At 41.8% G+C, this 13015-nt stretch overlaps 1 protein-coding gene across 2 annotated transcripts in view; it reads right to left on the bottom strand.

The window, feature by feature from the left end:
• The window catches only part of WDR81 (WD repeat domain 81), a 74439-nt gene that overhangs the window by 60261 nt on the left and 1163 nt on the right, over positions 1–13015 (bottom strand). For both annotated transcript variants that reach the window (XR_012297849.1, XM_073667694.1), the window contains exon 2: positions 10584–10663. The gene's annotated coding sequence lies outside the window, so the exon portion shown is untranslated. The remainder of the gene's footprint in view (positions 1–10583; positions 10664–13015) is intronic.

Below are 13015 nucleotides of genomic sequence, written 5' to 3' on the forward strand. Positions count from 1 at the left end.
ATTGCTTCAGTATTGCCACATAATCTTCTTTTCTCATGATGCCATCTATATTGTCAAGTGCACCAGTCCCTCCTGCAGCAAAACAACCCAACATGATTCTGCCACCTCTGTGTTTCACAGTTTGGAGGAAAAAGGGAGAAGCTTGGAAGCCTAAGAACACCATCCCAACATAAAGATAGTCACTATGCCCAAAAAGTTAAATTTTAGTTTCAGCAGACCACAGGACATGTCTCCAAAAATTAAGGTCTTTGTTCCTGTGTGCATTTGCAAACAATCTGCCTTTTTTATGTTTCTTTTGGAGTAATGGCTTCTTCCTGGCAGAGTGGCCTTTCAGCCCATGTTGATACAGTCCTCTTTTCACTGTGGATATTGACACAATCTTACCAATTTCCACCATCATCTTCACAAGGTCTTTTGCTTTTGTCCTTGGGTTGATATGCACACGTTGGACCAAAGCACGTTCATCTCTCGGACACAGAACCCGTCTCCTTCCTGAACGATGGCTGGACATTCCCATCTTGTTTGTACTTGCGTATAATTGTTTGTATAGATGAACGAGGCACCTTCAGGTATCTTGAAATTGTACCCTAGGATGAGCCAGAATTGTGCATCTCCACAATTCTCTTCCTGATATCTTGGCTGATTTCTTTAGACTTTCCCATGATGCTACACAAAGAAGCAGTGTGTTTCAGGTGTGCATTAAACTACATCCACAGGTGTCTCTCTAATTAACTCAGATGTTGCAAAAAAAAACTATCAGAAGCTTCCAAACACATGACATCATCATACGGGCCGTCCAGAATTGTTTAAAGGCATAGTAATCTTAATGTATGTAAACTTTTGACTTTGCAGTAAGTAATGAAAATGCCTTAAAACATTCTCTCTCTCTCTTAATTCTGGCATTTGGCAAATATTAAAAATTATGGTAATCCTAATTGACCTAAAACGGGAAAGATTTATTCTGATTTCATGTCAAATATTGAGAAAAACATGTATATGTGTCTTTTTATACAGTGTATGTAAACTTCTGGTTTCAGCTGCATAATATTATATATAATTTAAAAAAAAAATTTGTTGAGGTTTATTAAAAAAAAAGAAAAAAAAAAAAAAAGTGTAATTTTCACACTGGCGCGGTTTTAGCTGGAAGACTTCAGCAGCCTCAATATCAGAGGAAGGATTTTAATAAAGCCTCTATACACAGCTGATAACACAGGATTCACCAATCACAGTAAGTGATGTCACATCTGACTCTGCCCCCCCTCCCTTTACAATAAACCTTTGCACGTGCTCATTAGGCCACATTCACACGATCAGTATTTGGTCAGTATTTCACATCAGTATTTGTAAGCCAAAACCAAGAGTGGGTGATAAATACAGAAGTGGTGACGTGTTTCTATTATACTTTTCCTCTGATTTTGGCTTACAAATACTGATGTAAAATATTCAAAGTGTGAATGTGGCCTTAAAAGCTTCCATAAAAAAATACAGGGTTGGAGTCAGTCTATTGCTGCTAGTGTGCATGTGGATTTCATAAAAGAACAGGAAGTATACGTCTAGGATAGTCCCGTGGCAGTGTGGAAATAGTCAAAGGGGCTGTCCACTACTCTGATGTAACTCCTTCTCAATCTCTAGGTTTACTCCCAGTAAAATAATTACACCTATATTCACCTCACTTCCACTGGATGTATACAATTTGACCGACAGCGGAGAGAGTGAAGCCAGGGCTGATTGGCCTCAGGAATTACATAACATGAAAATGTCACGCGATCCTCAAGAGAACCAGTGCAGACACCGCTGGAACGGATTAAGAAGGATTTCCCCTAGTAGTGGACAACCCCTTTAAATTTCAAATTGTAACATAGGAATATGTAAAAAAAAAAAAAAAAAAAAAAAAAAAAAAAAGAGGACCAAACATTTCTAAGAACAAAAATACATTTAAACAGTAACCGTCATTTTAGATCATAAATCAAAAAGACACGTGAAAATAAGGAACTTTGTAATACAGGTGCATCTCACTAAATTAGAATATCATCAAAAAGTTAATTTATTTCAGTTCATCAATACAAAAAGTGAAACTCATTATATAGAGTCATTACAAACACTGGAACTCTGGGACCTTGTGGAGTGTGTCAATGACTGCCTTCTGGACATCTGTCAAGTCAGCAGTCTTCCCCATGATTGTGAAGCCTACTGAAACAGACTAAGGGACCTTTTTCAACGCTTAGGAAGCCTTTGCAGGTGTTTTTGTTAATTATTCCAATGTGTTTTCATTGGCTGTAAGCCATAATCATCAACATTAACAGAAAAAACACTTGAAATAGATCACTCTGTTTGTAATGACTATAATATATGAGTTTCACTTTTTGTATTGAAGAACTGAAATAAATTAACTTTTTGATGATATTCTAATTTAGTGGGATGCACCTGTATATCTCAGAGAGATCTGCTTCTTTCTCTACCAGAATTGATCAGTCATTATCAAAGTTCTCAATTCACATCTAAAATCTGTATTCAGTGAAGACCGATTGTCACATTACTGAGATAGGAGATGGCAGTTACTACTGAGAAGTTCTTATACAGATGAGACGAGGGGCGAAGAGGCAGGATCTCTGCTTTTCCCTTCTCCCCCTCCCCTCTAAATAGAAGATGACAGTTGCTACTGATAAGATTCTCTCTCAGTAATGTAACAATCTGTCTTCACTGAATACAGATTTTTTCCATGAATCGAGAATTTTGAGAATGAATGATCAGTGCTTAACCCCTTAATAACATCTGACGTACTAATACGCGTCTGTGCCCTGGGACTTAAGAGCCAGACCCGTATTAGTACGTCATGGCGATCGCGCGCGCACACAGGCTGTGCGGGCGCGATCGCCGCCGGGTGTCAGCTGATTGTCACAGCTGACACCCGGTACTATGTGCAGGGAGCGGTCACGCACCGCTCCCAGCACATTAACCCCCGCGATGCTGCGATCGAAGTCGATCGAAGTCGATCGCGGCATTGCGGGGGCAAGGGGAGGTGATCGCCGATACTCACCTCCTCTTCCGGCTTCCAGCGCAGTCTGCAAAGGCTTCCCGGGTGTTGCCATGACGACCCGATGTCGTCATGACAACATCCGGGTCACCAGAGAGCAGGAAGATTGCTTGGACATGCGCAGTGCATCTCCAAGCAATCTTCACACTGTGCACTTCTGACAGCCTTCATGGCATAGGGATGGTGCTCCATTCCTGTGCCATGCAGGCGATCAGAAAAAAAAAAGTGAAAGTCCCAGAGTGGGACAAAGTAATAAAGTGTATAAACTGTGTGAAAGTGGAAAAAAAAAAAAAAAAAAAATGTGCAAAAATATTATAAAAAAATAAAAAAAATAATACACCAAAAATAAAAATATAATGTACCCATCAATAAATATTATTATAAAAAAAATAAAAAAAAAACAATAAAAGTACACATATTTGGTATCGCCGCGTCCGGAACAACCTGACCTATAAAACTGTCCCACTAGTTAACCCCTTCAGTGAACACGGTAAAAAAAAAAAAAAAAAAACCAAGCAAAAAACAATGCTTTATCACCATACCGCCAAACAAAAAGTGGAATAACACGCGATCAAAAAGACGCATATAAATAAAAATGATACCGCTGAAAACGTCATCTCGTCCCGCAAAAAACAAGCCGCCATATAGCTCCATCAGCCGAAAAATAAAAAAGTTATAGCTCTCAGAATAAAGCGATACTAAAAAATATTTTTTTCTATAAAATAGCTTTTATTGTGTATAAGCGCCAAAACATAGAAAAATTATACAAATGTGGTACCGCTGTAAACGTACTGACCCGAAGAGTAAAGCTGCCTCATCAATTTTACCACACGCGGAACAGAATAAAAAAAAAAAAAAAAAACAATTCCTGAATTGTTGGTTTTTGTTTATTCTGCCTCCCAAAAATCGGAATAGAAAGCGATCAAAAAATGTCACGTGCCTGAAAATGGCACCAATAACAACGTCAAGTCATCCCGCAAAAAACGAGCCGTCACATGACTGTCTGCCAAAATTTGGAAAAATTATAGCTCTCAAAATATGGCGATGCAAAAACTAGATTTTACAAAAAATGCGTCTTTTAGTGTGTGACAGCTGTCAGTCATAAAAACCCCATATGATTCTGGCATTGCTGTAATCACACCGACCCGAAGAATAAAGTCGTCTAATCACTTATACCGCACAAGGAACGGCGTCAAAAATAAACTCTTGAGTTAGGATTGGGCTAGGGTTAGGGCTGGGTTTGGGGCTAGGGTTGTGCTGGGGCTAGGGTTGTGCTGGGGCTAGGGTTGTGCTGGGGCTAGGGTTGTGCTGGGGCTAGGGTTGTGCTAGGGTTAGGGCTGGGGTTGGGATTTTTTTCAAAAGTAAGAAAAAAAGATGACGATATGGCGACTAGTGTTGAGAGCAAGTGCTCGCTACTTGAGTTTGCATCGGGTGCTCTGGTATGCATTTAGTATCGTGGGTATTTGAGTGACATGCTCGAGTCTCTGCCCCATATGCTTCGCGGCCAAAAAACTTTACGGGGATTGCCTGCCATGCACGAGCGATCCCCGCATGTTTTTTTTTGGATGTCTAATAACCGTGAAACATGCGGAGCAGGGACTCGAGCATGTCACTCGAGCACACGCTGTACATGGTGCATACCTGAGTACCCGATGCAAACTCAAGTAGCGAGCACTTGCGCTCAAGAATAATGAAAACTTATTCAATATGATGACCTAATGTAAACAAATAATGTGCCGTACCTCTGGGTTCAAAATGTTCACTATACACCTTAATAAAATCTTTGAGGGGTATAGTTTCCAAAATGGGGACACTTGTGGGGGAGCTCCACTGTTTAGGCACATCACGGGCTCTCCAAACGCGACATGGTGTCCGCTAACAAATTGAATGGAAAATCGGCTCAAATTGTTAGCGGACGCCATGTTGCGTTTGGAGAGCCCCTGTGTGTCCAAACATTGGAGCTCCCCCACAAGTGACCCCATTTTGGAAACTAGACCCCCCAAGGCACCTATCTAGATGCATAGTGAGCACTTAGAACCCCCAGGTGCTTCACAAATTGATTCGTAAAAATGAAAAAGTGAAAATAAAACACTTTTTCATTTTTATGAATCAATTTGTGAAGCACCTGGGGTTCCAAGTGCTCACTATGAATCTAGATAGGTGCCTTGGGGGGTCTAGTTTCCAAAATGGGGTCACTTGTGGGGGAGCTCCAATGTTTGGGCACACAGGGACTCTCTAAATGCAACATGGTATCCGCTAACAAATTGAATGGAAAATCGGCTCAAATTGTTAGCGGACACCACATTGCGTTTGGAGAGCCCCTCTGTGCCCAAACTTTGGAGCTCCCCCACAAGTGACCCCATTTTGGAAACTAGACCCCCCAAGGCACCTTTCTAGATGCATAGTGAGCACTTGGAACCCCCAGGTGCTTCACAAATTGATTCGTAAAAATGAAAAAGTGAAAAAAAAAACACTTTTTCATTTTTATGAATCAATTTGTGAAGCACCTGGGGTTCCAAGTGCTCACTATGAATCTAGATAGGTGCCTTGGGGGGTCTAGTTTCCAAAATGGGGTCACTTGTGGGGGAGCTCCAATGTTTGAGCACACAGGGACTCTCCAAATGCAACATGATATCCGCTAACAAATTGTCGGCTCAAATTGTTAGCGGATATCATGTTGCATTTGGAGAGTCCTTGTGTGCCCAAACATTGGAGCTCCTCCACAAGTGACCCCATTTTGGAAACTAGACCCCCCAAGGCACCTATCTAGATGCATAGTGAGCACTTGGAACCCCTAGGTGCTTCACAAATTAATTCGTAAAAATGAAAAAGTGTTTTTTTTTTCACTTTTTCATTATTACGAATCAATTTGTGAAGCACCTGGGGGTTCCAAGTGCTCACTATGCATCTAGAAAGGTGCCTTGGGGGGTCTAGTTTCCAAAATGGGGTCACTTGTGGGGGAGCTCCAAAGTTTGGGCACAGAGAAGCTCTCCAAACGCAATGTGGTGTCCGCTAACAATTTGAGCCGATTTTCCATTCAATTTGTTAGCGGATACCATGTTGCGTTTAGAGAGTCCCTGTGTGCCCAAACATTGGAGCTCTCCCACAAGTGACCCCATTTTGGAAACTAGACCCCCCAAGGCACCTATCTAGATGCATAGTGAGCAGTTGGAACCCCCAGGTGCTTCACAAATTGATTCATAAAAATGAAAAAGTGTTTTTTTTTTCACTTTTTCATTGTTACGAATCAATTTGTGAAGCACCTGGGGGTTCCAAGTGCTCACTATGCATCTAGATAGGTGCCTTGGGGGGTCTAGTTTCCAAAATGGGGTCACTTGTGGGGGAGCTCCAATGTTTGGGCACACAGCAGCTCTCCAAACGCAACATGGTGTCGCTAACAATTTGAGCCAATTTTGCGTTAAATTTGTTAGCGGACACCATGTTGCATTTAGAGAGCCGCTGTGTGCCCAAATATTGGAGCTCCCCCACAAGTGACCCCATTTTGGAAACTAGACCACCCAAGGCACCTATCTAGATGCATAGTGAGCACTTGGAACCCTCAGGTGCTTCACAAATTGATTCATACAAATGAAAAAGTGTTTTTTTTTTCACTTTTTCATTGTTACGAATCAATTTGTGAAGCACCTGGGGGTTCCAAGTGCTCACTATGCATCTAGATAGGTGCCTTGGGGGGTCTAGTTTCCAAAATGGGGTCACTTGTGGGGGAGCTCCAATGTTTGGGCACACAGGGACTCTCTAAATGCAACATGGTGTCCTCTAACAAATTTAACGGAAAATCGGCTCAAATTGTTAGCGACACCATGTTGCGTTTGGAGAGCCGCTGTGTGCCCAAACATTGGAGCTCCCCCACAAGTGACCCCATTTTGGAAACTAGACCCCCCAAGGCACCTATCTAGATGCATTGTGAGCACTTGGAACACTCAGGTGCTTCACAAATTGATTCATAAAAATGAAAAAGTGTTTTTTTTTTTCACTTTTTCATTGTTACGAATCAATTTGTGAAGCACCTGGGGGTTCCAAGTGCTCACTATGCATCTAGATAGGTGCCTTGGGGGGTCTAGTTTCCAAAATGGGGTCACTTGTGGGGGAGCTCCAATGTTTGGGCACACAGCAGCTCTCCAAACGCAACATGGTGTCGCTAACAATTTGAGCCAATTTTGCGTTAAATTTGTTAGCGGACACCATGTTGCATTTAGAGAGCCGCTGTGTGCCCAAATATTGGAGCTCCCCCACAAGTGACCCCATTTTGGAAACTAGACCACCCAAGGCACCTATCTAGATGCATAGTGAGCACTTGGAACCCTCAGGTGCTTCACAAATTGATTCATACAAATGAAAAAGTGTTTTTTTTTTCACTTTTTCATTGTTACGAATCAATTTGTGAAGCACCTGGGGGTTCCAAGTGCTCACTATGCATCTAGATAGGTGCCTTGGGGGGTCTAGTTTCCAAAATGGGGTCACTTGTGGGGGAGCTCCAATGTTTGGGCACACAGGGACTCTCTAAATGCAACATGGTGTCCTCTAACAAATTTAACGGAAAATCGGCTCAAATTGTTAGCGACACCATGTTGCGTTTGGAGAGCCGCTGTGTGCCCAAACATTGGAGCTCCCCCACAAGTGACCCCATTTTGGAAACTAGACCCCCCAAGGCACCTATCTAGATGCATTGTGAGCACTTGGAACACTCAGGTGCTTCACAAATTGATTCATAAAAATGAAAAAGTGTTTTTTTTTTTCACTTTTTCATTGTTACGAATCAATTTGTGAAGCACCTGGGGGTTCCAAGTGCTCACTATGCATCTAGATAGGTGCCTTGGGGGGTCTAGTTTCCAAAATGGGGTCACTTGTGGGGGAGCTCCAATGTTTGGGCACACAGCAGCTCTCCAAACGCAACATGGTGTCGCTAACAATTTGAGCCAATTTTGCGTTAAATTTGTTAGCGGACACCATGTTGCATTTAGAGAGCCGCTGTGTGCCCAAATATTGGAGCTCCCCCACAAGTGACCCCATTTTGGAAACTAGACCACCCAAGGCACCTATCTAGATGCATAGTGAGCACTTGGAACCCTCAGGTGCTTCACAAATTGATTCATACAAATGAAAAAGTGTTTTTTTTTTCACTTTTTCATTGTTACGAATCAATTTGTGAAGCACCTGGGGGTTCCAAGTGCTCACTATGCATCTAGATAGGTGCCTTGGGGGGTCTAGTTTCCAAAATGGGGTCACTTGTGGGGGAGCTCCAATGTTTGGGCACACAGGGACTCTCTAAATGCAACATGGTGTCCTCTAACAAATTTAACGGAAAATCGGCTCAAATTGTTAGCGACACCATGTTGCGTTTGGAGAGCCGCTGTGTGCCCAAACATTGGAGCTCCCCCACAAGTGACCCCATTTTGGAAACTAGACCCCCCAAGGCACCTATCTAGATGCATTGTGAGCACTTGGAACACTCAGGTGCTTCACAAATTGATTCATAAAAATGAAAAAGTGTTTTTTTTTTTCACTTTTTCATTGTTACGAATCAATTTGTGAAGCACCTGGGGGTTCCAAGTGCTCACTATGCATCTAGAAAGGTGCCTTGGGGGGTCTAGTTTCCAAAATGGGGTCACTTGTGGGGGAGCTCCAAAGTTTGGGCACACATGGGCTCTCCAAACACAACATGGCGTCCGCTAATTATTCAAGCAAATTTTACAATCAAAAAGTCAAATAGCGCTCCTTCCCTTCCGAGCCCTGCCGTGCGCCCAAACAGTATTTTTTCCCCAAATATTGGGTATCTGCGTGCCCAGGGGAAATTGCACAACAAATTTTGGGGTCCATTTTTTCTTGTTACCCCTGTGAAAATAAAAAAAATTGGGTCTAAATTAACATTTTTGTGAAAAAAGTTAAATGTTAATTTTTTTCTTCCACATTCAAAAAATTCCTGTGAAGCACCTTAAGGGTTAATAAAGTTCTTGAATGTGGTTTTGAGCACCTTGAGGGGTGCAGTTTTTAGAATGGTGTCACTTTTGGGTATTTTCTGTCATAAAGACCTCTCAAAGTGACTTCAAATGTGATGTGGTCCCTAAAAAAATGGTTTTGTAAATTTTGTTGGAAAAATGAGAAATCGCTGGTCAACTTTTAACCCTTATAGCTCCCTAACAAAAAAAAATTTTGGTTCCAAAATTGTGCTGATGTAAAGTAGACATGTGGGAAATGTTATTTATTAACTCTTTTGTGTGACATATCGCTCTGATTTCAGGGCTTAAAAATTCAAATTTTGAAAATTGCAAAATTTTCAAAATTTTCGCCAAATTTCCGTTTTTTTCACAAATAAACGCAAGTGATATCGAAGAAATTTTTCCACAATCATGAAGTACAATATGTCACGAAAAAACAATCTCAGAATCAGGGGGATCCGTTGAAGCGTTCGAGAGTAATTACCTCATAAAGTGACAGTGGTCAGAATTGTAAAAATTGGCCCGGTCATTAACGTGCAAACCACCCGCGGGGCTTAAGGGGTTAAGGAGAAAGAAGTTCTCTCCAATAACATAACTTATTATTTATTATAGCGCCATTTATTCCATGGCGCTTTACATTGAAGGGGGGGATAGATAATAAGAACAAGTACAATAATCTTAGACAATAGGCGTCGCTGACTGGTACAGGAGGAGAGAGGACATATATTACATAGTTGCTTATTTTCATGTGTACTACTGATTAATGAACTAAAAATTAAATTGACGGTTACGCTTTAACACAAAAACCTGTTTTACACACTAGGTCATTTTCCGATTATACATCGCCTTTAACGTTCTTTGTAATAGAAGCTAATAGTGTCTGTCCCAGACATTGTATCTAGTGAAAAACTTTCATTTGAAAGAAAAGTAACATTTCCCCTTTTGTGCAATAACACAATGAGACAAGTCAGATGACTAATAGTGAAATCCTAAAGTGACCTATATTCCATGTAATCAGTATGAAGGCAGTCTACTGTTCTGTACATTACATTACATTACTGTTCATGGTCTGATTCCATACTTTCTGCCAGATTTCACACTGACATGAGACAACATGGTAATTGACAGTATAACCGCGTAGCGTCCTTTACATATGGACAGACATCAGTCTGAGATGGTTTAGTGACTCCTGCATTGAGCAGGGGGTTGGACACGAGGACCCTGGAGGTCCCTTCCTACCTAACACTCTGTGATTCTATGAAAGCCTACAATGTGAGCGGACAGATGGCTCTACAGTCCTGCCTCCATTCATAGGACTTCACATCACTGTTCCTTCCTTCTAGCTATTTCCTAACCTGTATCCCAGATCTTTTTTCTATTCCCCTTTTAAGTTCCCTTTTCACGCTTTGATATAGACTACGTTCCCACGATGAGCATTTAGTGAGTTTTTGATGTTGCAGATTTTCATTTCTGCACCAAATAGATAAAATAGGTCACTTGTGTTTTTCACGCTTTTTTTCTGCTACAGTTTGACTCTTTTTGGTATGTCGTATTTATTTTGAAGAAAAAAACGCTTAATTTTTCATACTTACTCAGCTTTGATAAAACTTTTAGTCCCCGCTGTGTTTTCACCTGCAGAACTTTCTCATCTCACTTGATTCTATGGAAAGATCTGCAAGTACAAAGGCATATTTAATGCAAGACAAAGTGACATTTCAAAAACGCACCACAGATCGGTTCACACGGGGTTAAATAAATTAAAAAAAAAAAAGCCCAGTGGACGTGAGATTTCTATAAATCCCATTCACTTTACTGGAACTTTAATACACTGCATTATTAGTGCAGTGAAAACACACAGCATCAAAAAAGCACCAAATACTCATCGTGGGAATTTAGCCTTATAGAGATTTTCCCACCACTGAAAAATCAAAAGGGAACACAAAGGGAATCAGGTTCAGTAGAGACCCCGTCAGCTGTGTAGGACCGCCCACTGGACTCATTAATACAAACTCCAGAGATCTCAGTCAATAAAATGAAAGTCAGGCCAGGTTCACGCATGCAACCCGTTTTTTACAGCAGCAGCTATTAATCATTTAATAGACCATTCAGTTTCATATGCTAAAAAATTGCAATGTTTTTAGACTTGAATGAATGAGTCTCATCCGTTTTATGAAAGAAATCAGTGCATGCTGACATTGTTTTCACACGCCGATTCAGCCAGTGGGTGGGTGGGGGAGAGACTGTCGCTTGTCTGCGCTGCCCCATTTGATAACATTGGTCCGAGTGCGGTTCATTCTGTTACGGACAGCTCTCGGACCGAAACTACGGTTGTGTGAACGGGCCCTAATGCTGAATCTTTTCCAACAAACCTACATATTCTGCTCAGCTTCCACTTTTCTAGATCATGCTGCATGTACAGTGCGACAGGTTTCCTATAAAGGGAACCTGTCACCCCCTGGGAGTCTATAACCTATTAATATGGGCATACAGGTGATCGGAATAGATTTACATTTCTACCTGTATGATTGATATTAATGGTCTTGATGTTTGAAATCTTATATTATATCTTTATGGTAATGATTGCTCCAGGTCCTGGGCCCGTAAGGAATCCCCACCTCCTCTCTTTAATATCATAGTACCCCCCTACCCTGTATGTCACATTGTCCTGTGATGTGCAGTTGCGGCGCTGTAATCTCGCGCCTGCGCGTTTAACTACCACCATGATCCTCCCTCCCACGAGTCTCTGTGACTCACCAGCGCCTGCGCAGAAGATCACAGACTAGAGTATTCAGTGATCTTCTGCGCAGGCAGCGACGCCGACGTCTGCTGTGCTCCGCAACAGAGCAGGAATGACCTGGCCGCCATCTCCCCGGGGACCTGTTTTACCCTATCGACGGCAGAGTGTCAGGGCGTCACTGCCAGCGCCTGCGCAGAAGATCACGGAATACACTAGTCTGAAGCATAATACGGTACCAGCTCAGTACATGAGATTTCAGAAATCTCATCTATGCCAGATTGCAAGTATTTTCAGCATATAAACTGATGTTTCACAGCCACAAAACATGTGGGGATTGCCTGACATACACGGGCGATCCCCGCATGTTTTGTGGCTGTCCAACAGCCTAGAAACATGCGGGCGCAGGGACTCAAACATGTCACTGGAGCACCCGCGATACTCGGTGCATACATGAGCACCCTCGGCAAACTCGAGTAACGAGAACTTGTGCTCATCACTAATGATCCTTTATTTCAAATGTGGAGAAAAGAAAAAAAGTTTCTCCATTCAGTCAGGAGTCGGTCAGTGAAAATCAGATCACACTTGGGTGTCATCCGAGTGTGGTCCAATTTTTTTTCACAGATCCATAGACATGAATGGCTGATTGCGATTCGATTATCAGCAGCAACTCATGCATACTGCGATATTTTTCCTCAGACCACTCCATCCCAGGAAAAAAAAAAGAAAAAAATCAGACATGTGGGACGAGTGCTATCCATCGGAACGAAGAATAGCATCCATCCGATTCTAAGGCTATGTTCACACTAGGTGTTTTTTCAGTGTTTTTTTTTCTGCCGCAAAACCTGATCTCTAGGCAGGAAAGAAGCTGCGTCAAAAAAGCAGGTTTTGGTGTGTTTTTCAGCATCCCAAAGTTCAGCTTTGCTTCCACCACAGCAGCATGAACACAGGTCACCAATGCAAGGCATATGTGACACCATATTAACCAGAATTACAAATATAACAGTGGGGGGAGGTGAATTAAACTGTCCTAATCCAAACTACCATCTCAGGTGACTAGGACAAGATGGTAAAAAAAAATCACAAAAATAAATGAGTTTCACATACTGCTGTACTTGCTTATTTTCACTAAAAACGCAGCAAAACCTGATAGCTTATGTTCACACTAGGCGTTTTTTTCACCACCCATACTTTCAATGAAAGAAAAACACTGAAAGAAGTCACTTGCTCTATTGTGCAAAAAGCCATGCAAAAGCACAAAATACTGATGACAAGAACCAATGTGTGTGC

This window comes from Phyllobates terribilis, unplaced genomic scaffold (assembly GCF_046119375.1).
Source record: "Phyllobates terribilis strain yellow unplaced genomic scaffold, ASM4611937v1 Scaffold_2__4_contigs__length_985480577, whole genome shotgun sequence".
Lineage (NCBI taxonomy): Eukaryota > Metazoa > Chordata > Amphibia > Anura > Dendrobatidae > Phyllobates > Phyllobates terribilis.